This window comes from Schistocerca nitens, chromosome 9 (assembly GCF_023898315.1).
Source record: "Schistocerca nitens isolate TAMUIC-IGC-003100 chromosome 9, iqSchNite1.1, whole genome shotgun sequence".
Classification (NCBI taxonomy): Eukaryota; Metazoa; Arthropoda; class Insecta; order Orthoptera; family Acrididae; genus Schistocerca; species Schistocerca nitens.
The window spans coordinates 233,036,518-233,063,917 of NC_064622.1; the positions used below are offsets into that span (position 1 = coordinate 233,036,518).

The 27,400-nt window shown below is 39.8% G+C and overlaps 1 long non-coding RNA gene across 11 annotated transcripts in view; it reads right to left on the reverse strand.

Moving 5' to 3' along the window:
- The window catches only part of LOC126203518 (uncharacterized), a 254,145-nt gene that overhangs the window by 38,926 nt on the left and 187,819 nt on the right, over positions 1-27,400 (reverse strand). For 2 of the 11 annotated variants that reach the window (XR_007540284.1, XR_007540274.1), the window contains exon 4: positions 23,517-23,675. The exons of the other annotated variants lie outside the window; for them this stretch is intronic. This is a non-coding gene — a long non-coding RNA (uncharacterized LOC126203518). Of the gene's footprint in view, positions 1-23,516; positions 23,676-27,400 lie in introns of those variants that run through there. 11 annotated transcript variants of the gene reach the window in all.

A 27,400-nucleotide genomic window follows, 5' to 3' on the forward strand; every position in this document is an offset into this window, starting at 1 on the left:
CTATCATTGAAGTAAAGATTGGATCATCCAAATTTTCAGCAGTAATCGATTCTGGATCAACTATGTCAGTCATAAATGAAGAAACTTTCAACGAATGTAACAAAGAGAAAACCTATCCTACGTTACCATTAGGCAAAACTAAAATAAAAGGAGCAGTATCTGGTAAAGGAGTAGATGTAAAATTACAGACACATTTATCATTTTGTATTGCAGGTCATACATTTCACTCAAATTTATGGATTGTTCCCTTATTGACAACAGACGTTATTTTAGGTACGAATTTTCTGGTACAACACGACGCAGTTATTGACTTTCTAAACTCCTATTTAATGTTAAAGGATGAAAATGTACAACTGGCTTTAGAATTTCAGCGCTCTTTATCTGCAGAAGAACAAACAATTAATCGTACAGAGGTCATTTCCGCATCACGTAACATAAACTGTCATTCCACATTGTTCACAGATACGTATGTTCACAACTACAGCACACCAGACGAAGCCGACTATGACGTTATACAGATGATTACTGATAAAATTAAACAGATCAGTGCAAATACAGACGACGAATGTTCAGAGCTACGCAAAATTCTTTTACAGCAAGCTCCAGTTTTTGACAACGTCCTTGGTACTACGTCCGGTTTTATGTATGAATTTCAAGTTAAACAGCACGACACATTTGAAGCCAAACATTATCCCATTCCTTATATTCACAGAGAACAAGTTAAGAAAGAATTGCAAGCTATGCTTGACCAAGGAATTATTGAACCGGCAGTTAGTCCGTACATAAACCCGCTCCATATTGTTAAGAAAAAGGATGGTTCACTTCGTCTCGTACTTGATTCGCGTCACATCAACGACATTATAATTAATGAAACAGATCGCCCACAGACACTAGAAGAACTTCTACAGAAATTTCACGGTACTGCTATTTATTCCACATTAGATTTGAAATCGGGATTTTGGAAAATTCAGCTCCATCCGAACTGCAGAAAGTACACGGCTTTTCTCTGTTTTGGTGACTGTTATCATATTTGTAAATTACCGTTCGGTTTAACTATTTCTTCAGCAGCATTTTTTCGCGGATTGAATACTATACTCCAGACAGAACTTAAAGACAGAATCACAACGTACATAGACGAAGGAGGAGGAGGAGATTAGTGTTTAACGTCCCGTCGACAACGAAGTCATTAGAGACGAAGCGCAAGCTCGGGGGAGGGAAGTATGGGGAAGGAAATCGGCCGTGCCCTTTCAAAGGAACCATCCCGGCATTTGCCTGAAGCGATTTAGGGAAATCACGGAAAACCTAAATCAGGATGGCCGGAGACGGGATTGAACCGTCGTCCTCCCGAATGCGAGTCCAGTGTGCTAACAACTGCGCCACCTCGCTCGGTGTACATAGACGACATTCTTATTGCAGAAGCTAACTGGTCTGAACACAATCTGATTCTTGAACAACTGTTACGAACTTTTCGTGCACAAGGACTCACAGTTAATCTCAGTACATCGCACTTTGGCAAAACTTCTATAAAATTTCTTGGATATGTAATTTCAGCAGAAGGCATTGCGCCTGACCCGGAAAAACTTCAAGCTTTACGTGACATTACTGTCCCTACGACGAAGAAACAACTACGCAGCTTTTTGGGTTTAATTAACTTCCGTAAATTTATTCATTACTCTGCTTTAGACTCTCCTAGATTATGTCAAGTGACAGGTAAAAACACTATTTGGTCCTGGAATAGCCAAGCACATTCTGAATTTGTGAACCTGAAAGAAGCTTTGTTGAATGCACCACTTTTATCACATCCAGATATTACTAGAAATTTTTCCATTGACACCGACAGATCTAACACCGCTTTAGGCGTACACATTTTTCAGGAAATTGAAGAAGATGGCACTACAGTAATTAAATACATCGCCTTTGCGAGTCGCATTCTGTCACCTGCTGAACGCAATTATTCTGTTACAGAACTTGAAACATTATGTGTTGTATGGGCATTTACGAGATTTCGGCATTTTCTTTATGGAAGACACACTACCGTTTACACGGATCATAGAGCTATACAGTTTTTACTTTCCGCTAAATTTACACACGACAGATTAAGCAGATGGAAACTTTATTTACAGGAATTTAATTTTACAATTGTTCACATTCCCGGCACACAAAATATTGTAGCAGATGCACTATCCCGTTCTCTCAGCAAAAATCAGCAAGATATTGCAACCAACTTCTGCAAAGCAAATTTCAGCGTCATGTACTTTCAACAAGTTGCATTTGAAAATTTCATTTCGTCGTCATTACGAGACATAGCGCAAGAGCAGAGTAAAGACAACGTGCGGAAAGAAATTAAACACCATTGGCAAGATAGGAATAATGTTACCATTAGAAACAATTACACTGCACGCAATAATATTCTGTTTCGCCGCTCTCACCCTGATAGCTACAATTGGTTACTATGCATTCCTGACGAGCTTGTTAACAAATTAATCTGGTATACTCATTTAAGTTACGCACATTACGGGGCCAGAAAATGTTTTCTTATACTGAGACAGAACTGTTATTTTGCCAACATGGAGAAACGTATTCGACGAGTTTTAGCGTCATGTAAAATCTGCCAGAATGCTAAGTCAGACACGACTTCACATATTCCTCCGTTACATCCCATTGTACCTGTTAAATTGAGACACATGGCCGCTGTAGACATTTTTTGTCCGATTCCCAGAACTAATAGAGGTTTTTGCTACATCTTTGTCGCTGTTGAACTCACTTCAAAATTTGTTACCTTCACTCCGTTACGCAAAGCTACTGCTAAATCTGTTTCGAAAGCATTTATAAAACATTTTCTATTTCATGTAGGACATGTAATGAAAGTAATTTCCGACAATGGATCACAGTTTCGATCTGCTATATGGACACGTATGTTACGAGCTAGAAACATTTCTCCGATCTATATATCCAGGTACCATGCTTCTTCGAACCCCTGTGAACGACTAATGAAAGAAATTGGTAAACCGTGTAGAATATACTGCCATAAAAGACATATTATTGGGACACACACATACTCTCATTCCAGGATGTAATTAATTATATACCAAATGAATCTACTGTGCTATCTCCGACTGTTATACTGAAAAATGTTGAACCACCTAACAAAATTAAAGAATTGGTATCCTTTCCTACATATCGTCGACTACGACACCATGAAATAATTGACATTGCGCTGAACAACATCAAACGTGCCGCAGAGCGCCGGAGAAGACAGCAAAAACAGGTTTGTACACGCCGTGACTTTCACATTGGACAGAAGATATTAGTGCACACACATTATTTATCTAACAGAGGAAAGAGTAGATGTAGTAAATTTGAGCTTCTATACGCAGGTCCATATCGAATTCGCAGCATTCCTCACCCCAATGTAGTACACGTCGAAACTTTGAGAACCAGAAAATGTAAAGGCAATCACCATGTCTCCAATATTAAACCCTTTATTAAATGAATATACTTTATGATTATCACACTGTAATGCCATTTCCTGATTTTTATATGACCAATGATGCAATTATATTTATGTGACTACATACTGATGATTATTATATTTTTTCTTGGCAAGTGCCCGGCAAGGTGAGGTTAGCAGGTCGCTTTTCTTGTCGTTGTATATCAGACCTAGCACTTTTTCCATTTTTCATGTATGTATGATTGTTTTCCTGTTTTGTTTGTATGCACTATGAAATGTTTAAGATGTAACAAACACCAGTTTACTTTGACATTTTGCCTTATGATATCTCAACATCGTGACTATTTTACATTTTTTTTGCAACTACATTATGATACTCTGTGTACATTTTGCACCTGAACACTGTCTATGTTTTTGACATAATACGTTTTCTGTCATGCTATGCTGTATGCTTAATTATATCACTAGAAACCAGTTTTTATATAATGGGTATATGATTTAAATGCAAGATTCTAATCCTTATTCATCATTTTCAGAAAGCAATAACGTGTAAAAGAAATAAATTAAACAAACCACAGTGGATTACTATGAAATGGGAATTTCACCTTCGGAATGAACGAAAGAAGATGCAATACCTCGTCACGAAGAGTAAATGGATAAAAATTAACAAACATAAACAAGAATATACTATACACATCGTATGATAGCAGTCTTAACTAATTATTTTTCTTTCAGAATACGAGGCGATTGATGCAGGCTGTCAGACAGAACTACACATCTTAGTTTTAGTGATGAAACATGCTAGAAATAAGAAACTCTATACTATGAGTAGTTGTTGAAGTAAATGGTAATATGAATAATGAATAATGATGTGTCTTTTTTGCAGAGTTATTTAAGTATTTGTTGCAGTTCGTTTTGACAGTATGTCTTATGTCGCATGGTATAATGGCTGAATGTTTTGGAAAGGACTGCTAGAGCACATACATATTGAGTACACGTTTCATTACCTGTTAATTCGAAGTTCACTACTTTTCAGCATAATATGCGTTTCTTCTTTCAGCTCAATAATCCATTTTGTATTTTTTCTAGTAGAAGCTTTTCATGAAATTAATGTGCTATTAGCAGTTAGTCATTAAACCTGTTCTAGTACTTGCACCTTTTTTTACCCATTTGTGTGTGTCATTCATGAATGTGATCACATATACTCTACTTGTTTCATAACCTTGCTACAGCTGACTCATGATGAATGACGTTACCTATCCTCATTTGCAGCAATAAGTCAAAAGCAAATATTGTTATCCCCCAGCAATTAATTATCGATCCCAACGCAATGCATTGCTAGCACAAAAAATGTATTACCAGTCCCAAATAATGCTACCTGTTTACGAGAGTTCTGAGTAACACTGAATGATGTTTTCTAATCACAGACCTTGAGTAATAGTTACAGTGTGTTACATTTTAAATATGTCATATGTCATTTGAATGATGAGTTCTGAGTAATAGTGAATGATATTTTGTAATAATGCATACATGCTATGCCAATAATTTCTGTAAATAATGTTTTTGTTATACTCTATAAATGCTATGCTGATAATTAACTCTCATCTTGAATGATGACTTCTGATGATTTGTAACTGGCCAATGAGTGTCAATAATTATTCTAAATATGTCGTATGTCACTTGAATGATGAAAAATGTTTTGTAATATTCAATACGTGCTATAAGTTTAGTAACTGGCCAATGAATGCCACTGTTTCTTATATTTTAAATTTGTATTATGTCACTTACGCTATATATATGAATACCAGTAGCTTGATGCTACACTCATTAGCTCCTGTTTTGACTTATGACTTCTGATGGTTTGTAACTGGCCAATGAGTGCCAATAATAATTTAAAATATGTCGTATGTCACTTGAATGATGAAAAATGTTTTGTAATATTCAATACTTGCTATATGTTTGGTAACTGGCCAATGAATGCCACTGTTTCTTATATTTTAAATTTGTATTATGTCACTTACATGCTATTGTGTATGAATACCAGTAGCTTGATGCTACACTCATTAGCTCCTGTTTTGAATGATGACTTCTGATGGTTTGTAACTGGCCAATGAGTGCCAATAAATATTTTAAATATGTCGTATGTCACTTGAATGATGAAAAATGTTTTGTAATATTCAATACTTGCTATATGTTTGGTAACTGGCAAATTAATGCCACTGTTTCTTATATTTTAAATTTGTATTATGCCACTTACATGCTATTGTGTATGAATACCAGTAGCTTGATGCTACACTCATTAGCTCCTGTTGTGAATGATGACTTCTGATGGTTTGTAACTGGCCAATGAGTGCCAATAATAATTTAAAATATGTCGTATGTCACTTGAATGATGAAAAATGTTTTGTAATATTCAATACTTGCTATATGTTTGGTAACTGGCCAGTGAATGCCACTGTTTTTTATATTTTAAATCTGTATTATGTCACTTACATGCTATTGTATATGAATACCAGTAGCTTGATGCTACACTCATTAGCTCCTGTTGTGAATGATCACTTCTGATGGTTTGTAACTGGCCAATGAATGTCAAACATTACAATAACTAGATGAATTATGTAAATAGTATGCCATTAATTAACTCTTGTTTTGAATGATCACTTTTGAATAATGCATAAAAATGGTTTGTAACTGGCCAATGAGTGCCAATGTTTACTATAATTAGATGACTTATGAACATTATTCTGTAATACTTCACACATAGCACAGAAATGTTCAGTAACTAGGCGATGAGTGCCCCCAATTACTCCAATCGGAAATCCTTCCCTTTCCTTTCCTAGTTCTTGTAAAATGGTAAAAAAAATATACAGTGCGTGTGCACTTTATGTCATTTGTTAATATGATTTGTACTCATTGCGTATACATTTTGTCATTGCTTGATATGTTCTGTACTACAGTGCGTGTGCACTTTATGTCATTTGTTAATATTTTTTGTATTCATTGCGTATACATTTGTCATTGCTTTATATGTTCTGTACTACAGTGCGTGTGCACTTTATGTCATTTGTTAATATGTTTTGTATTCATTGCGTATACATTTTGTCATTGCTTGATATGTTCTGTACTCAGTGCATGTGCACTATATTTCATTTCATGTTCTGCACTTATATATATGTATATATTCTGTGACTGTCAACTTAGTTAATTAAGTGGATTTTAGAAAAATGTTTTGCTCATGGCAAGTCCAATTGACTCACCATCGCTGCCAAATTTTAGCTCCCCCAGTGGAGGGTTATGTAAGAGGTATGCGCTGCGTGCGATATGCAAGGTATAAGAGAATCGCTGACCAGAGAGCAGTGTTGAATGAGTATGAACTGTGTAGCTGTAGCAGTAAGTTGTTGCTAGTCTAGTCTAGTCTGCGGTTGTCTGCAGTCTGCTCTGGTCGGGAGTCTGGAGCCTGACTATTATTGTATAAAGTAAAAAGCAGCCTCGCACATATCTAGTAGTGTATCTGAACTGTCATTCAAATGTTTTAAAAAATGTCCTAATAATAATTTTTGTAATATAAAATAATTTTTTTAAAAGCATTCATTTCAATTTAAAGAATTTACTAATTTCTCCAATCCATGATCATCCCGATTGTTGCAAAAGAAAAATCAGTTGCTTCCTTTCACAAATCACAAATGTATAGGCCAGCATTGCACGGAGGTGTGCCGGAAAAATGTTAAGTAAGAGCAGATATATTCGCCGTTGTTATTGAGGTAAGAATTTTTGCTTTTCTTTATTCAGAATGATCTTACAGGGCCATCACGCAGCACTGCTGTCGTCCTAAAATTTACCAGGTTACTGAATTAATTTTTTTTATTTCGGGGTTTAGGAATTTTTCTGTTTCGCGCTTACATTAAATGAGAAAAGAATTTTGTGGGAACATTAAATGGAAATAAATTTTGTGTGGAGGTTAAATGTGAATGATTTTCTGTAGAGAGGTTACACTAAATTAGAATCACATTCACTATTCATATTTAATTTATTTAATAATTTCGTATGGGGAGGTTACAATGGTGACAAGTGTTACCCATGTGTTGTGGTTATAGCAGGTTGTCAAATGATAAACAGTATTCACCTGCTTCCGAAGGTGTTATCATTTACAAATACTCTGGTTCCCCCTGCCATTGTCGCGTCTCCCGGTACAGACCAACGGGTGTTTGCCAAGAAGTTCCGTCCACCAACACAGTACCTGAATCATCAACATCAACAACAGAAAGGACTGAACCCAGTGAAACAACTAAGTCAGCTGTGGAGACAACATCAGAGGGGACAACTTCTCCAACCACAAAAAATGCGTCGACCTTAGCAGAAGAAGAAACAACAGCTGCTGACACAGCAACAGATGTTTCAGACACAACTGCTGAAACTGATTCTTCCACATCAGAGGAGACAAACGTGTTAACCTCAACTGCCTCAACTGCAGCAGGCGCCTGAAAGAAACGTAATGCTATCGCACTGGGTAAGAGAAGCCAGCACCACGAATTACGCCATGGCTTTATGCGTCATTCTAAACACGCAAAACGTGGGGGCACGGAGAACATGTAAAAAATGGAAAACATGCCTTTTTTGACAGGTAACAGAACTGAGTGTTTCACGATCGGTGTAACAAGAATGGTTCAACCAAATTTTAACTAACTATACTAATAATCTTTTACTTTTACGTGGATGAACTGAAAACTTGCAATTAGAAAAACGTAAAACACTAATAATTGGAGGGTTGATACAGATATTGCACTGCAGAAGTGAATGCATAGGATGATGCTACGATAACAATTTGCAAAACCCAGTCACACTCATTCATGTCACTACATTACTAATCATGCACTAAACAATAATGAAAGTAGTACATACACAACTATGAAAATAATAAATAAATTAGTCTACTGCAATTGATGAAAACGATGTTTGTGAAGCAACATTATATTATGGTGCCAGACTTTAAATAGCAACCAATGTAAATTTAGGAAGAAAGATTGTAGCTCTCCACAAAATATTCAGTTTTCAAATTCCTCAACTTGAACGAAAAACTGTCATCGAGGAGAAGTACTTTACAAAAGATCGTAGAACTTACGTACACTGTTGCAATGTTGATGTGGACTTTGCGTGTTTGATTGGCATTTCCATGACCTAATTATATCTCGTAATCCAGGACGGTAAATTCCCTCTTCCGGCATTAATATATCACCTATGCATTTACGACAAGCCCCGCTTTTCATCCAGATAAAAAATTACCATACCACTGCACTTCAAGCAACACATATCATCACAGTGCCAGCCGCCCACAGAATACTACTCCACACCGGTATGGTAATGTAGTTTATGTCCAGCTAGTGCAGTTCTCTTACAGCTGTAATAACATGTTTTGTATGTTTTAGTATTTTATTATGCATTCTGCTCTTCTGAAAAGTTTAACTTTTGAGGTAGCTGATGACTAAAATATTGCATTTTTCGATAAATGCGAACCAAGGAACACTTATCTCTAGCAGATGTGCGTCAGATGGATATGTTGTGAGCATAATGGGTTATGAGACTCTATTAACTGTAATCATCAAACGTAACGTCTAACGTCTGTTACACTAGAAAAAGTCTGTTAAGTCGTTCTTAGTATTAAAATGACTTATAACATACCAGCTGATAAATGCTGCTGTCAGATCACAAAAAAGCCACTATACTCTTCTTTACTAGAAGAGTGTTGTCAATCAGCAAAGATTCACAGCAATATTTTCTTGTCTGCTGTGAACTGAGGAGAACTGAACGAAATACGTTCAATTTTACAAATGCAGAGAAAAGCAAACAATACTCACACTTTCTACATCTACATCTACATTCATACTCCGCAAGCCACCCAACGGTGTGTGGCGGAGGGCACTTTACGTGCCACTGTCATTACCTCCCTTTCCTGTTCCAGTCGCGTATGGTTCGCGGGAAGAACGACTGTCTGAAAGCCTTCGTGCGCGCTCTAATCTCTCTAATTTTACATTCGTGATCTCCTCGGGAGGTATAAGTAGGGGGAAGCAATATACTCGATACCTCATCCAGAAACGCACCCTCTCGAAACCTGGCGAGCAAGCTACACCGCGATGCAGAGCGCCTCTCTTGCAGAGTCTGCCACTTGAGTTTATTAAACATCTCCGTAACGCTATCACGGTTACCAAATAACCCTGTGACGAAACGCGCCGCTCTTCTTTGGATCTTCTCTATCTCCTCCGTCAACCCGATCTGGTACGGATCCCACACTGATGAGCAATACTCAAGTATAGGTCGAACGAGTGTTTTGTAAGCCACCTCCTTTGTTGATGGACTACATTTTCTAAGCACTCTCCCAATGAATCTCAACCTGGTACCCGCCTTACCAACAATTAATTTTATATGATCATTCCACTTCAAATCGTTCCGCACGCATACTCCCAGATATTTTACAGAAGTAACTGCTACCAGTGTTTGTTCCGCTATCATATAATCATACAATAAAGGATCCTTCTTTCTATGAATTCGCAATACATTACATTTGTCTATGTTAAGGGACAGTTGCCACTCCCTGCACCAAGTGCCTATCCGCTGCAGATCTTCCTGCATTTCGCTACAATTTTCTAATGCTGCAACTTCTCTGTATACTACAGCATCATCCGCGAAAAGCCGCATGGAACTTCCGACACTATCTACTAGGTCATTTATATATATTGTGAAAAGCAATGGTCCCATAACACTTCCCTGTGGCACGCCAGAGGTTACCTTAACGTCTGTAGACGTCTCTCCATTGATAACAACATGCTGTGTTCTGTTTGCTAAAAAATCTTCAATCCAGCCACACAGCTGATCTGATATTCCGTAGGCTCTTACTTTGTTTATCAGGCGACAGTGCGGAACTGTATCGAACGCCTTCCGGAAGTCAAGAGAAATAGCATCTACCTGGGAGCCTGTATCTAATATTTTCTGGGTCTCATGAACAAATAACGCGAGTTGGGTCTCACACGATCGCTGTTTCCGGAATCCATGTTGATTCCTACATAGTAGATTCTGGGTTTCCAAACACGACATGATACTCGAGCAAAAAACATGTTCTAAAATTCTACAACAGATCGACGTCAGAGATATAGGTCTATAGTTTCGCGCATCTGCTCGACGACCCTTCTTGAAGACTGGGACTACCTGTGCTCTTTCCAATCATTTGGAACCCTCCGTTCCTCTAGAGACTTGCGGTACACGGCTGTTAGAAGGGGGGCAAGTTCTTTCGCGTACTCTGTGTAGAATCGAATTGGTATCCCGTCAGGTCCAGTGGACTTTCCTCTGTTGAGTGATTCCAGTTGCTTTTCTATTCCTTGGACACTTATTTCGATGTCAGCCATTTTTTCGTTTGTGCGAGGATTTAGAGAAGGAACTGCAGTGCGGTCTTCCTCTGTGAAACAGCTTTGGAAAAAGGTGTTTAGTATTTCAGCTTTACGCGTGTCATCCTCTGTTTCAATGCCATCATCATCCCGGAGTGTCTGGATATGCTGATTCGAGCCACTTACTGATTTAACGTAAGACCAGAACTTCCTAGGATTTTCTGTCAAGTCTGTACATACAACTTTCAGTGCCAGCAAGATGTTTCACACAAAGATTTGTATTTATATAGTCTCCGTTGGTATCTTGACGTTGCTCTAAGTGGCATACTAAGTCCAACAGTGAACTGTTAACGACCTGAATTGCAGAGCTATTTAAGAATGGATTTAAATCTTTACTATGTGAAAAACCATACGTTACATACGAAAAAAATTTACCAACATTGCTATTTCTAGCATGCCTGATGTCTAATAACAAAGCATCACAGGTCTGAGTAAACAATATAATTATGTGGTCGTTGAAAATTTGTGCAACTGGGTATGCTTCAGGAAAAAGCAGCAGGCAGTTTTGAATTTGTGTATAATTATTCTAATTTCGGAAACTATATCAGAAAGTTTACATAATACGCAGGATCGAGACGACATGGTTTATGTACAAAGGTCATAATACTTTTGGACCCACAAATATATTCAAACACCATTTCACACAAGGTGAGCTTTTAATCAAAACACATTTAAAAAATAAAATACATTTAAGGAATATTCTACAGTATCCCCTAATTTATTTCGTGACTGCCTTGACTAAAAACATGAAGTGAATAGTGTTTTATCAATTTTTTAACGTTCTCTTCTTTGACTTCCTTGAAGATCCTTGTATATCATGACTCTCCCTCTTCAACATCGAACAATATTCGGCCATAATAGTTGCTTTCCAGTTCCCCTGGTACCCACTCGCCATCTCCTTAATGTCTTTGAGGAAAGGTTTATCCTGCGCATCACTACAAAGTTCCAACTTTTCTGGAAAGTAGTCGGTAAATGAGTGTAGAAAAGTGTAATTTCAAACTCATATTACATCCCATCTTCTCGAAATTTTGCTACATGTTTTCAGCAAATGCCTAGCACTTAGGATGTTTGCTATTCAGAGAACATTTTCAGTAACTGATCGGAAAGCGGACCATTCGTTTTTTTTTTCCTTTTCATTGTCTTGTCAAAATTGTCATCCTTTATCTGAGGATCAACAAAAATTGTCTCTTGCGATGAAAAGAAATTTCTCTGGAAAGTTGCTTAAAGCAGGTTCCATCCTGTGGTAGAGCCTTTAAAAACTGCTACATCAAGCCCAATTATGTGTGTAGTGGTGGAAGCAAGATTTTATTTCTTTGTGTGCCTCTACAAGCGGTCCGTGCAAAATATTACTAGTTCCAGGCACAAAAATTCTTCGTTATGGACAAACTCTCGCACCGCTACATGTTTTCCTTCCCCATATCTACCATCGTGTACGTAGCAAAGCATTTTTGTAAACTCTAATACTATTCAGATAATTTTGAAGTCATCACTGATTAGCCATTTGTGTTCCTCTTAATGGATACTTGAAAACAGTATCTTCATGTTCTCATACGCCTCTTTCAGTTGAACTGAATGGGCCACAGGAATGGGCCCATACACTTTCCCATAATGCAGTACCACGCCTTCAGGCTTTTCTTTAGTTAGCCTAGAAAAAGTCCCCAATAGGCAGGATCTTGTTCAGTGCCATAGAAGTACATTAAATCTTTTACGTTACTCCAGTAAACTAAGGAATCGCTCTGTGAGAATAAAACGACTAGTTCTTACTCTCTATGTCTGTACCATGAGTAATGTGTTGCTGGTTCCGGAAGTTTCTTAGTTTTTAACCGGGAGCCACGTAGTTCAGTAGATTCCTAATGCAAATATAAATCTCCTAGTAGAACATTAATTTTACTCTGAGAGAATAATTGTGCAGTAAAGTCGTATTCAGGCTGGCAGACATCACTATAATCTTCGGTAAATGCATCAGCTTCATTTTCGTCATCATCTTCTGCCATTATCTCTGAAACAGATGGAAGAAGAGGAGCAATCAGTTCTTCTCCAAGTGCAACTGGCCTAATGGCTGCAAAAAAGGCTTGGATATACAATGTGTTTGTTAGTTTCGTAGCGGCTTCCCTGAACGTTAACTAAACAGAAGTATGAATCATTAAGGCGATACTGGGTGGTCAAAAAGTCAGTATAAATTTGAGACCTTAATAAACCACGGAATAATGTAGGTAGAGAGGTGCTTGAAATGACATGATGGGGTTTTATTAGAGACAAAAAAAAAAAAAAAAAAGAAAAGTTCACAAAATGTCCGACAGACGGCGCTGGATAGCAAAACTGCGCATGACAATCGTGTATAAAAGGAGCTGTAATGAGAGAGAGAATCATATCACTCGGCTGAAGAGCGGCGGATTGTGCTGCTGACAGCCCTCCCCTGCCCGTATGGGGCAGGGGAATGAAATCACAATAAAGAAAAAAAAAAAAAAAAGAGAGAGAATCAGAAGCGCCAGCAGTCGCAGCATGTTGTGTGCTAGTTCCGCGTTACGATCCTATCGCCATAGGAAGGGGACTCGAACGGGTAAAGGTCCGTTGACAAATGCAGCTGTCGCGAGAATGATTTCGAAGTTCGAAGCCAAGGGTGGTTTAGACGATAGACCCCGTAGTAGCCGACCGCGCACAAGGCGTAATGCTGCTGAGACAGTTCAGGAAGAAATGGGGACTGTAGCGGGTTCGTCTATGCACGGGGAAGTCAGCGCTCGTGCAGTCGCACATCGCACCGGAATTCCATACAGTTTGGTTGGCACTTAGGCGTACCCTCCGTTGCTATCCGTACAAAATCCATCGGCATCAAGAACTGTTACCTGGCGATTTAGTGGCGGAGGGCATTTGCGGTGTGGTCGTTTCAAAAGATGGCGGAAGATGACAATTGGTTGAGTAACGTGTTGTGGACCGACGAAGCTCATTTCACGCTCCGAGAATCTGTCAACACCCACAACTGCAGAATTTGGGCTTCCGAAAATCCTAGAACTGTCGTGGAAACTCCATTGCACGACGAGAATGTCACGGTATAGGTTGGATTTACCACATCTACCGTTATTGGGACTTTCTTCTTCGAGGAAATGCGTGATTCTGGTTTTGTAACTGCTACCGTGATGAGTAAGAGGTACGCCGATATGTTACAGAATCGCATCATCCCCAGCCTGGCTGATAAACACGTGCTGGAAAGTACGATGTTTATGCATGATGGAGTTCCATCCCATTGCTAGACGTGTGAAAGATCTCTTGCGCGCGTTGTTTGGTGATGATCGTGTGCTCAGCCGACACTTTCGTCATGCTTGCCCTCCCAGGCCCGCAGACCTCAGTCCGTGCGATTATTGGCTTTGTGGTTACTTGAAGTCGCAAGTGTATCGTGATCGACCGACATCTCTAGGGATGCTGAAAGACATCATCCGACGCCAGTGCCTCACCATAACTCCGGACATGCTTTACAGTGCTGTTCGCAACATTATTCCTCGACTACAGGTATTGTTGAGGAATGATGGTGGACATATTGAGCATTTCCTGTAAAGAACATCTTGTGTTTGCGGAATCAATGTCGATTTTTATAGAGGAGCTGTTCATTTTCCAAGAACGTCATAATGCTTAATTCTAGTTCTGGTCACCACGTTCCATTTTAAAATAAGCATGGAAAGCTTTTTTCACAAAGCCTGTTTTAGCCACTCTCTGCTTAGGCATTTTATAATTTCCACAAACGCAACAGAAAACATTTGGGTCGTTCACGCACTTGAATGTTGACATTGTAGAAACTACAAACAGTAGGCGAACTGTTTTATTAATAATGTCTTAAATACACAGACTAATCAAATTATATCACTGGTAACGCAAGCCCGTGAGATAAAAGCACTTTCAACGTCACACAATAACAACTAGCATCAACAACTGTAGCAACCGAAAGGTATACAGTGCGAATTGACAAACTTGCTCTCCAACAATATGCATTACCTAGCACAGCAACATACATTGAAGCAGATTGCGCCAAAACTGTACGTTACAGGAAATAACAGAAAACAGATTTAGAATCAGAATAGAAAGTAGAAGTAATATCATATATTAGTTTTCAGTCACCTAGTACCATGCGGACTAGTGTAATATGCCCGTTATGAAAATCGTTTATCTCAACTGATTTCCCCCTTTGCAGCCCATATATTCTATAGGGTGGGCCCACATACGAATCTGCTCCACTTACATACTGTTGTTACCGCGTCAAATGCCCACAACGCCACTGGGCGTCATCCAACGCCGCGGTGGGCAGCGGTCATAATGCTTTGACTTACCAGTGTTTACAGGGTGTAGACAATGACATTCAAGGTTCGAAACGCACGTAGAAAGAGAAGTATTCTTCAGAACGACCTCAAATTTTAACAGCATATTGCTGATGCGGGTGGAATGGTCAGTGGACAAAAAAACATGTTACAAAAATGTGACCAACAGATGTCGCTGTAAGAGTCAGACAGACACGCGACTGCATCACGGTTGCTGCCCTCCAAGACAGGGAGGTGTCGCCGCCCTTAGTCTTGGAGGGCAGCAGTCGTGATTGGCGTCGCATGCGCCGTGTACTGAACGCTGGCCTAAATAGCACGTCGATTTGCAGTCGGGCGTCAGTTCTCAGCGAGACTCATCAGCAGAAGCAGCATTTTCCTTAAGATGGCGACCAGTTGGATCGCCGAAATATCGAGTCAAGACGATTTTTAGGATCCGGCTGCAACCCGAAGAGACTTTCAAGAATTATTACGCTGGGAAATACTACGTAAACACATTAGACTAGTTTCTTACTTGTAAATTAATGTGTTTTCACTCACAAAATCAATACCTTTGCCATATTCACACAGGACAAGTGAGTAGTTACGACTATCTTGGATATTTTACAAACCACAAGAGGCTAATTCCCACTGCTAGGAGTTCGTACATCCGAAATATGGTTACATGTCATATTTCAAGGGATGGGATGAGGGGGAGGAAGCTTGCCAAAGCAGATAGCAACACACATGCGATACATGAATTTATAATTGTCACGTCCTTAATATGAACAAGTCGAGTAACTTCCATAGCGGTAATTTTTCATGTTGAGCAATTCATGACTCCATATAATTTGAAGCCTCCTCTTTCGTGACAGAAGCAGTTTCTGGTATAGCGTAGTCGAAAGAATAGAAAATATTTGTAATATCTTCTCCACTCTTTTGAGAATTATCTCACATTGTTATAACTTTGACGCCAGTGGACGAAGATACGTCGATTATAAAGACCAAAGAGTTAAAATACAATTGAAAGAAAACAGCCCTCGGTCACTAATTTTTAACAAATTAACCGGGTATCGACACTGATAGGAGTGTCTTCATCAGAAGTTAAACCAAAGAATGGTCTAAAACGTGGTCAAAGAATTATGACTAAAGACGTATGATACAAATTACTAGTATGGAATTATCGTGAAAGACTGGCAGTACTTATATTTCATTTATAAAATAATAAAAATGCCAAATAGGCATTAGTTACAAGATGGCCTTTTGGCCAATTTTTGACACTGTGCATCACGGAATATTGAATTCCAGAACGATTTCCGAAACGGAATATCCAGTGTGTCTAGCTCCTACCACTGTTGCGCGTTGAAAGTGTGTTAACTCTAGTTGTTCGACCATCATAACGTCGGAAATCTATTCAAATGAGTCGCCAGAATACAAATGACAGCTCTGCCAACGTAGTGCCCTTTTATTCCATGTGTACGCGATACTACTGCCATTTGTATACGTGCTTATAACTAGCCCATGATCTTCGCCATCTCAGTGTATTAAAAGAAACTATTGACAATCGGACGAGAGATTATAACTCAGAAGTATAACCTTGGTACATATGGGTGGGGAGGATGAAACACAGTTACGTTAATAATTTGCCGATACGACCAGTGACTTCATAAGTTGAATAGTTAAATGTAGGAAACACTCAGAAACTTAGGAACGAACACCATAAGTTTGCCAAAACGCGCAGCGAGGGCAACAAGCTTGATTCGTGACCATGAAACTCGCACTCGTCCGCTGAATGGACTAAATGTACTTCGCTTCTGAAAGGCTACCAAGCGGGCAACGGAGATTCGTCTTACCAGGCGGTCAAAGCGCGAATAAATCGGAAGACGGCACTAGCAACTCAAGTGTCAGATTCAGCAGTCCATTTGTACTTAAAGATCAAATGCAGAAATCCTTCCAACGGCAGCAAGGTTCAGATTATCAGTTGCCTCTCCTGTCCCAGCCTGAAGCTCCAACTGTGCAGAAAACTGAAGTGACTACTCAGCAGAAATCTACAGGTGATCTCCTTGCGCTTCTCTTTGGAACTTCGCTGCATTTCGCCAGAGAAGAAACTCGTAGGACAATGGTGACGTAGATTGCAAATGCCGACCAGAAAAAGCCAAATGAAGGTGTTAAACGATCTCCTATTCTTGTAGATTTTTTTTCTTTTTTGATCCAATATAGCTCTTAGGTGTTGAGGAAGGCAGAAGAACTCTCCAACTACATGGTATAATTCTCAAAAGGGCCTGCCCAATATTCCGCACGTAGAAAGAGCGAAAAAGTGTGGGCACGCCAGAAATTAACTGCATGACCGAGCCAGAAATCGACATTCTCTATGTTTAAACCGAACGTTATTATGAGGCGCTGTAATGAAAATTTACATGGCATGAGGGAAACCACACTCGCCTAAAGATCTCTTACATGACTAAATGCCTACTGCAGAGAACTCTATGGTTCTTAAGACAAAAATAGTGCTTCGTGTGTCGCTCCTGGGCTACCGGCGGAGGGAGAGGGAGGGGTTGGGTTCTTAGAGTGGCCATGAATGCCTGTCTGCCCATCTTAGGCCGCACCTCTCCCAGGGCTCAACATTTTTATGGTGGCCAATCCCTCTTGACAGGACTGATATCTCGTGCAGCCAGCTAGAAAGCTTTCAGTTCTTGGAAACCTCCACTGTATTATCTAGCAAATGTAAAGAAACAAACAGCGAAATGAAAAAAGCCACTGTCTTGGCTAACACATATCTGCTATCTCAGAGCAATAAAACTGAACGACTATGTTTCGTTTTGCAACTTACAAGCCACGCCCAAGTACCATCTAGCAACATTTTGCAAACTGGTCAGGTCAGTCGGTCCAGTGTTGGCTGCCACCTGTAGCGATGTATTGAAACTTTGTCCAGAAGTAGACTTGCTGGTCCTTTGTTCACTCAGATACTGGCGAACATCCGTTGAGAGCGGATGCCTCATGTAGCCTGCAGACACTGCAGCGTGCAGATGCGTGTCTCGACCAGTCAACGGCCACAGCTTTTGAGGAACTTCTAATGTATTACTGAATACCTCCTTGTGCACTTGTAAGACATTACGGAATAAAGTATTTTCACGTAAAGGTTGTGTTCGGGGCATCATTGTGGAGTGAAAATAAGGTGAGGACAATGAGTCCTCTCGTACTACACATTCCAAACTCAAATCTACGAATGCATTAACAGAGGCCTGCAAGTGAACTTCCTAGATATCAATTTATCAAGCGAATTTACATATCGCCCTCTGAAAAATGTTAGTGGCTATTTTCAAAGACAAATGCCCATGTTAGAAATGGAGCAGTTCTTTAAAATGTCATTCGAAGAAAACTATAACCAAAGTAGATAAAATTCAGAATTAGCATGGGAAATACGTCACACTAAAAACTAAAGAATTTTCTGGCTAAGAGCAGGGGACAAACCTTACGTACATTCTCGAGTGTGTACACAGAGCACCAGCACAATACATTATACACACACACACACACACCCACACACACATATATATATATATATATATATATATATATATATATATATATATATATATATATATATTGTGCTGGTGCTCTGTGTACACACTAGAGAATGTACATAAGGTTTGTCCATGAACCATGGACGTTCCCGTTGGTGGGGAGGCTAGCGTGCCTCAGCGATACATATGGCCGTACCGTAGGTGCAAATACAACGGAGGGGTATCTGTTGAGAGGCCAGACGAACATGTGGTTCCTGAAGAGGGGCAGCAGCCTTTTCAGTAGTTGCAGGGGCAACAGTCTGGATGATTGACTGACCTGGCCTTGTAACATTAACCAAAACGGTCTTGCTGTGCTGGTACTGCGAACGGCTGAAAAGCAAGGGGAAACTACAGCCGTAATTTTTCCCGAGGACATGCAGCTTTACTGTATGATAAAATGATGATGGCGTCCTCTTGGGTAAAATATTCCGGGGGTAAAATAGTCCCCCATTCGGATCTCCAGGCGGGGACTACACAGGAGGACGTCGTTACCAGGAGAAAGAAAACTGGCGTTCTAGGATAGGAGCGTGGAATGTCAGATCCCTTAATCGGGTAGGTAGGTTAGAAAATTTAAAAAGGGAAAGGGGTAGGTTAAAGTTAGATGTAGTGGGAATTAGTGAAGTTCGGTGGCAGGAGGAACAAGACTTTTGGTCAGGTGATTACAGGTTTATAAATACAAAATCAAATAGAGGTACTGCAGGAGTAGGTTTAATAATGAATAAAAAATAGGAGTGCGGGTTAGCTACTACAAACAGCATAGTGAACGCATTATTGTGGCCAAGACAGATGGTTCAAATGGCTCTGAGCACTATGGGACTCAACTGCTGAGGTCATTAGTCCCCTATAACTTAGAACTAGTTAAACCTAACTAACCTAAGGACATCACAAACATCCACGCCCGAGGCAGGATTCGAACCTGCGACCGTAGCGGTCCTGCGGTTCCAGACTGCAGCGCCTTTAACCGCACGGCCACTTCGGCCGGCTGCCAAGACAGACACAAAGCCCATGCCTACTACAGTAGTACAAGTTTATATGCCAACTAGCTCTGCAGATGATGTAGAAATTGATGAAATGTATGACGAGATAAAAGAAATTATTCAGGTAGTGAAGGGAGACGAAAATTTAATAGTCATGGGTGACTGGAATTCGTCAGTAGGAAAAGGGAGAGAAGGAAACGTAGTAGGTGAATATGGATTGGGGGGAAGAAATGAAAGAGGAAGCCGCCTTGTAGAATTTTGCACAGAGCATAACTTAATCATAGCTAACACTTGGTTCAAGAATCATAAAAGAAGGTTGTATACCTGGAAGAATCCTGGAGATACTAAAAGGTATCAGATAGATTATATAATGGTAAGACAGAGATTTAGGAACCAGGTTTTAAATTGTAAGACATTTCCAGGGGCAGATATGGATTCTGACCACAATCTCTTGGTTATGAACTGCAGATTGAAACTGAAGAAACTGCAAAAAGGTGGGAATTTAAGGAAATGTGACCTGGATAAACTGAAAGAACCAGAAGTTGTAGAGAGTTTCAGGGAGAGCATAAGGGAACAATTGACAGGAATGGGGGAAAGAAATACAGTAGAAGAAGAATGGGTAGCTCTGAGGGATGAAGTAGTGAAAGCAGCAGACGATCAAGTAGGTAAAAAGACGAGGGCTAATAGAAATCCTTGGGTAACAGAAGAAATATTGAATTTAATTGATGAAAGGAGAAAATATAAAAATGCAGTAAATGAAGCAGGCAAAAAAGAATAAAAACGTCTCAAAAATGAGATCGACAGGAAGTGCAAAATGGCTAAGCAGGGATGGCTAGAGGACAAAGGTAAGGATGTAGAGGCTTGTCTCACTAGGGGTCAGATAGATACTGCCTACAGGAAAATTAAAGAGACCTTTGACTAGAAGAGGACCACATGTATGAATATCAAGAGCTCAGATGGCAAACCAGTGCTAAGCAAAGAAGCGAAGGCAGAAAGGTGGAAGGAGTATATAGAGGGTTTATACAAGGCCAATGTACTTGAGGACAATATTATGGAAATGGAAGAGGATGTAGATGAAGATGAAATGGGAGATACGATACTGCGTGAAGAGTTTGACAGAGCACTGAAAGACCTGAGTCGAAACAAGGCCCCGGAGTAGACAACATTCCATTAGAACTACTGACGGCCTTCGGAGAGCGAGTCCTGACAAAACTCTACCATCTGGTGAGCAAGATGTATGAGGCAGGTGAAATACCCTCAGACTTCAAGAAGAATATAATAATTCCAATCCCAAAGAAAGCAGGTGTTGACAGATGTGAAAATTACCGAACTATCAGCTTAATAAGTCACAGCTGCAAAATACTAGGGCGAATTCTTTACAGACGAATGGAAAAACTGGTACAAGCGGACCTCGGGGAAGATCAGTTTGGATTCCGTAGAAATGTTGGAACACGTGAGGCAATACTAACCTTACGACTTATCTTAGAGGAAAGATTAAGAAAAGGCAAACGTACGTTTCTAGCATTTGTAGACTTACAGAAAGCTTTTGACAATGTTGACTGGAATACTCTCTTTCACATTCTAAAGGTGGCAGGGAGCGAAAGGCTATTTACAAATTGTACAGAAACCAGATGGCAGTTATAAGAGTCGAGGGGCATGAAAGGGAAGCAGTGGTTGTGAAGGGAGTGAGACAGGGTTGTAGCCTCTCCCCGATGTTATTCAATCTGTATATTGAGCAAGCAGTAAAGGAAACAAAAGAAAAATTCGGAGTAGGTATTAAAATTCATGGAGAACAAGTAAAAACTTTGAGGTTCACCGATGACATTGTAATTCTGTCAGAGACAGCAAAGGACTTGGAAGAGCAGTTGAACGGAATGGACAGTGTCTTGAAAGGAGGATATAAGATGAACATCAACAAAAGCAAAACGAGGGTAATGGAATGTAGTCAAATTAAATCGGGTGATGCTGAGGGAATTAGATTAGGAAATGAGACACTTAAAGTAGTAAAGGAGTTTTGCTATTTGGGAAGCAAAGTAACTGATGATGGTCGAAGTAGAGAGGATATAAAATGTAGACTGGCAATGGCAAGGAAATCGTTTCTGAAGAAGAGAAATTTGTTAACATCGAGTATAGGTTTAAGTGTCAGGAAGTCGTTTCTGAGAGTATTTGTATGGAGTGTAGCCATGTATGGAAGTGAAACATGGACGATAAATAGCATGGACAAGAAGAGAATAGCAGCTATCGAAATGTGGTGCTACAGAAGAATGCTCAAGATTAGATGGGTAGATCACATAACTAATGAGGAGGTATTTAATAGAATTGGGGAGAAGAGGAGCTTGTGGCACAATTCGATTAGAAGAAGAGATCGGTTGGTAGGACATGTTCTGAGACATCGAGGGATCACCAATTTAGTGTTGGAGGGCAGCGTGGAGGGTAAAAATCATAGAGGGTGACCAAGAGATGAATACACAAAGCAGATTCAGAAGGACGTAGGCTGCAGTAGGTACTGGGAGATGAAGAAGCTTGCAGAGGATAGAGTAGCATGGAGAGCTGCATCAAACCAGTCTCAGGACTGAAGACCACAACAACAACAACTCACCTTTGGGCCGAGCCGTGTGGCTCCCACAGGTCTGAGTCTGGCAAGCGAGATGTTAAAATTTGTAAACAGAGTCCCAGCATGAATGTGTTAATCCCACAATGAATGCACTGATTAAAATCTTCGGCTAAGTCGCCAGGAACCTTCAGTAGTGAATGTTGTATTCGCCTGATAAACACAGGCATGGAGAGTGTGCAGGATGTGTGTGGCTACTTCAGATCTTCCTCGAAAGGTATCGGCGTTCAAGCGGTTTTGCCATGAGATTGAGCACGGAGTGTCATTATCGTGCAGCTTCTAGCGACTCTCTTACATAAGCTGGCCATGCAGTGTAGTTTGGATTTAAAAAAGGTTTTATTTACAAGACCTGCAATACCTTCTTTCCCCAAACCGCCAATTCTCCTATCTCATATACTTTCCAATAGTAGAAGCAGTCAGTGGTCACATGGCTCCTCAAACTGACCTAGTACCAAACTGGGGCTTAGGTTTGATAGAAAACCCTATGTGTTTAGTTTGGGAAGGAGGTCCCATGAGAGAAATGCGTTCAGTCAACCGAAATAGCACATTAAGCAAATGAACATGGCAAGGTGTGCTGCTGTTTACGAAATAGTGATTTCAGATGGCGCTGTTGTTGGATTTTTCTATCTGAACTCTCTGATGGGCATTATTTTGGTTCTCCTACCTTTGACGACCCTATAACTAATGCCCTTGGTGTATATATTCATCGTAAATAAAATTTTCTGTTTTCTAACGAATTATTTGGCAAGTAAGTCTATATCTTTTTGCTGGATAATATCTTCCATCAAACGGTCGCATTCTTTCTGTGGCACTTCGCTGCCTCTTTCATTGTACTGGGTGAAATCCAGGTATTTATGTGTGTCATTACAATTTTTAATGCCATAGTAATGATTGACCAGTGTTATTGTTAATCACAGTCATAATTTCAGTTTTGTTAACTTTGTATTGCACAAGGTAAGGATCCAGTCGTTTATGACTGAACTTGTGTGGAAACGAGGATATTTTGATGTAGGCAGTTAGGAAAAATGTGAAAGGAAAAGCTTCCTTATTGGTACTGAAGTTTTGGGATGAAACGACAAAATAAATCAAATCATCATGAGGAAAAGAAGTACTTTATTTGCAGTAGAATTGCGGAAATTAATATTCGTACGGGCTATTTCTGCACATGGTGCTGTTATTACTCAATTTAATGAAAGAGCAAAACATGTCGTAGCAAATTTTATCATTTATTACGGTGGTGAACAGCAACAGGCCTGGAATGGTGAGTAGCCGTTGTACGTCAGTGCGGTCGTGGGTTGGTAAGAGCTCATCCACCTTCCTGCGTCGTGGTTTAGCCCCTAGATGGAGGAAGCGTTGGACGCTAGAGAGGAGGACAAGAAAAAAAACTTGGTTATTACTTTGTTTCTATCATATCTCGAGCCATCATCACGTTCCACTATTGACTTCTTATATCAATTAATGTAGCATATGAATTGCAGAGAATATACAAGGACCTGTTTGTGAAGTTTGCAGGAAGTGTCTCCTCAGCTCTTATGTTACTGCGCACGTCTATAGCAGGGAGATAGGAAAAGCAACAGACCGTCTGTACACTCATCGTGCACAAATGGCAATCAGTATTTTATAAATGGGGTTGTTTGCTTCGTTCTCACCCATCGTTGTTGAGAAAGTGTATGAATACTGCATAGCTTTCAAGAGCGAAAGGCGGTATATATCAGTTAACTTACTTTAACGGAAGCCTAGTCTTTTAATATCTCTTCTTAGTTTGACACAACAGAATGTTTTTGTGTCGAGGAGGCATCACAGAAACAGTATTACGGATCAAGTAGGTGTTGTGTTATCGTCGTGGGTGAAGAGTTTACAATTAACTATTTCAAACTGACAATAGGCAAAATTTCATGATTTACATTGTGGAAACGTTAAGAATTATGCCGCGATGGACATGGTACCGTTCCATACGTGCCGGATTTGAATTTATTATGATGTTCAAAAGCTTATTCTATGATTTCTATTCCTGTTTACCGTATATATAGCAACTTAGCACTCTCCTTGGCTGAGTTATGTATTGGCAGCAGAGGGTGGTTGAGAACATTGTGAGCCTTATATTTTATAATAAATTTACATTCTATTTATTCTATGGTTAAGATTTGTGGCAGGCCTTCTATTTGAAGTGGTCTGTTTCAGCGTGTCTGCCTGAGAGCTATTAGGTTTAATGCTTCGAGGAAAGTAAAAGTGAGTTAAGAATTAAAAATAAGTATGAGTGTTACTATGTCGGAAGTTTAAGAGAAGTGCTGTATCGACCGGTATTGCTGCCGACGTCGGGCGAGCAAGATATGACTGCAGCCGGCCTTTGTGACCGTGCGGTTCTAGGCGCTTCAGTCTGGAACCGCGTGACCGCTACGGTCGCAGGTTCTAATCCAGCATAGGGCATGGATGTGTGTGATGTCCTTAGGTTAGTTAGGTTTAATTAGTTCCAAGTTCTAGGGGACTGATGACCACAGATGTTAAATCCCATAGCGCTCAGAGCCATTTGAACCATTTCGAAAAATATGTATACTGCTTCCCATGAATTCTTCTAGCATATTCTACAGTACTGTTAAATTTTTATCTTCTAAAGTTAATTCAGAAATTTAAGTTATAGTGATAAATGTTGTTGTAGTAGTCTACTAGTAGTCCATGCGACTTGCCACAACGATAGTCATATTAAATATTTTCAACCTCTGAATGCTAGTTACACGTCATCATCTATTTAAAATGTATGCTTTTAGTAAAAGTCCACAACAGCTAGGGTTATCTGTACTTTTTTTTTAACTTTTTGTCTTCGTGGTGCTGTTGATGAACAAGATAGAACCGAGTTTAATAAGCAGTAGGTAGAGACAACATTGGGTAAGGGTGGTAATGAGAATAGAATTAGTGCCGAAATGTTTCGGGAGAGTGAGTACCAACCATGTTAAGTGAGTTTGCCAGTTGGTACGAAAGGGAGAATGTGCAATGTCTTAGTGACTAGCTGCACGGAACGGAAACTGTTTTAATTATTATGTCTGACATGTGCAAGAGGACAGCAGGATTTACACCTACCGTTCCCTTCACTTGCGTTATATGCGGAAAAAAGCTGTGTATGCTTGGACTCACGCAGTTCAATTTCCATACTCAGGGAGAATAGTTACCGTAATAACGATGCAGCTTGAAAAATTCCATCATTGGTTTCAGATGTGGGAACTTGTAAGATGGAAAATTCGGACGAGATGTTATTACCAGGTGACTCCGCTTAAATAGCACAATTTATCTTGCAAATTCCGCGTGAGAGGGGGAAGTCATTTAGCAGTATCGCAAACTTTGGGCTGTTATTTGATAAAACATTCGAGCCAGAGGGTAGCTTTACAAAGCACAAACATGTAAATTTTGTGAGCTTACGATACCATTGGTAATTCAGTTGGGGGGAAGGAAGACTTCGAGATCGATCACTTGTCAACCGAGAAGGCCAAATACTTACTGGATTTCTTTCCTGACGTTCCCACCGATGACATGGGAGCGACGAAACTGAAGTCAGTCATAACGTGAAGAAAAGGTAACAGTCATAACGACTCTTACCCTCACTGATGAAACAACTTTAGCCAATATCGGTTAGTTGTTACGTGAAGGAATAATTAGACAATGTATCATCATTATATTGACTCATATTTTTAGTTCTGAAAAGATGAGGCGGGTTTGGCCAGCAGCTGATTAAAGAGGCCTGAATTACAAAGTAATCCTCCAGTCTGTTTCACTACGAGACTTCCATTCATGTTTTCGTGCTACGATAAGCAGAGATATTTATTACACTAGAAGTAAACCAGGCTTATTCTCAGATACCGTTTGCAGAAGCGTCTAAGACTATTATAGTCTTAACAATGCACTAAAATTTATATGAATTTAACTGAGTTTTGTTCAGGCCTTCAATAGGTGCTGCGGTGTTGTTACATCTCCTGGGCAACATTTTTTGACACAACTAGATGTTGTGCCTGCATTTACTATAATGAAATGAAGTCAGCGTTACACAGATCCGGTTCCAGGATTCCTTTATAAATAGCCTTCCAATCGCGATTACATTCACTTTATTGTGAATACGAGGAATTCATCGCAACTAGAGACTCATACATGATCTTAGTGATACACTTTATACATAACATATTATAAGATAATGTTTTTTTTCCGAGTCATTTCTGCCGTGATTTCCATATTTTTCAGCATCGATCAAGATCGATTCAAGAGAGTTTTACGTGCGCATTTCAAACATCGTTGTAATCATTTTCGTGACTACTAGATTTTTCTTAAAAAAAGACACTATAGCCATTTTATGAAGCCCATACAGCGATAGCCCATTTCTGCGAGAAATGTTCCTCAGGTTTCACTTCAGCATATGCACTTACTGAGTCGTTTAAATAAAATAAGTCTTGAGAATTATTTCACCGTAAAGGTTCAGCCTCTTATTCATTTACACATCATCACTTCTAGTCATTTCTTTCCCTGTTGCACTCGCAAATAGAGCGAGGGCAAAACTACTGTCTACAAGCCTCCGGACGAGACCCAGTTTCTGTCATCTCATCTTCTTGGTCTCTGCGCGAAACGTACGATGGCGGCAATAGAAAAGTTCTGTTGTCAGCCTTAAAACTGAGTTGACTAAATATCTGTTATGGTGCCTCGAGAGAAGTGCGCCGTCTGCCCTCCAAGGTCCTCATTTGAGTCCACAAAGTATATTTGCCTGCTGTTCGAACCAACCGGTAACAAATCTAACAGCACGAATCTGAATTATTGTGATGTTTTCCTTTAACCCGACCTGGTGAGTATCCCAAACACATGAGCAGTACACAAGAAAGGGTCGCACTAGCGTTATATATGCCGCCTCCGCTATAAATGAGCTACATTTACCCAAAATCCTTCCAATAAACCGAAGTCGATCATTCGCCTTTCCTGCTAAAAACCTGACCTGATCGTTCCATTTCATATTGCTTTACAAATTTTCGCCTAGATGTTGAAGCGATGAGTCTGTGTCATGCAGCACACGACTAACTCTGTATTCTAAAGTTACAGGAATCGTTTTCTCCTACT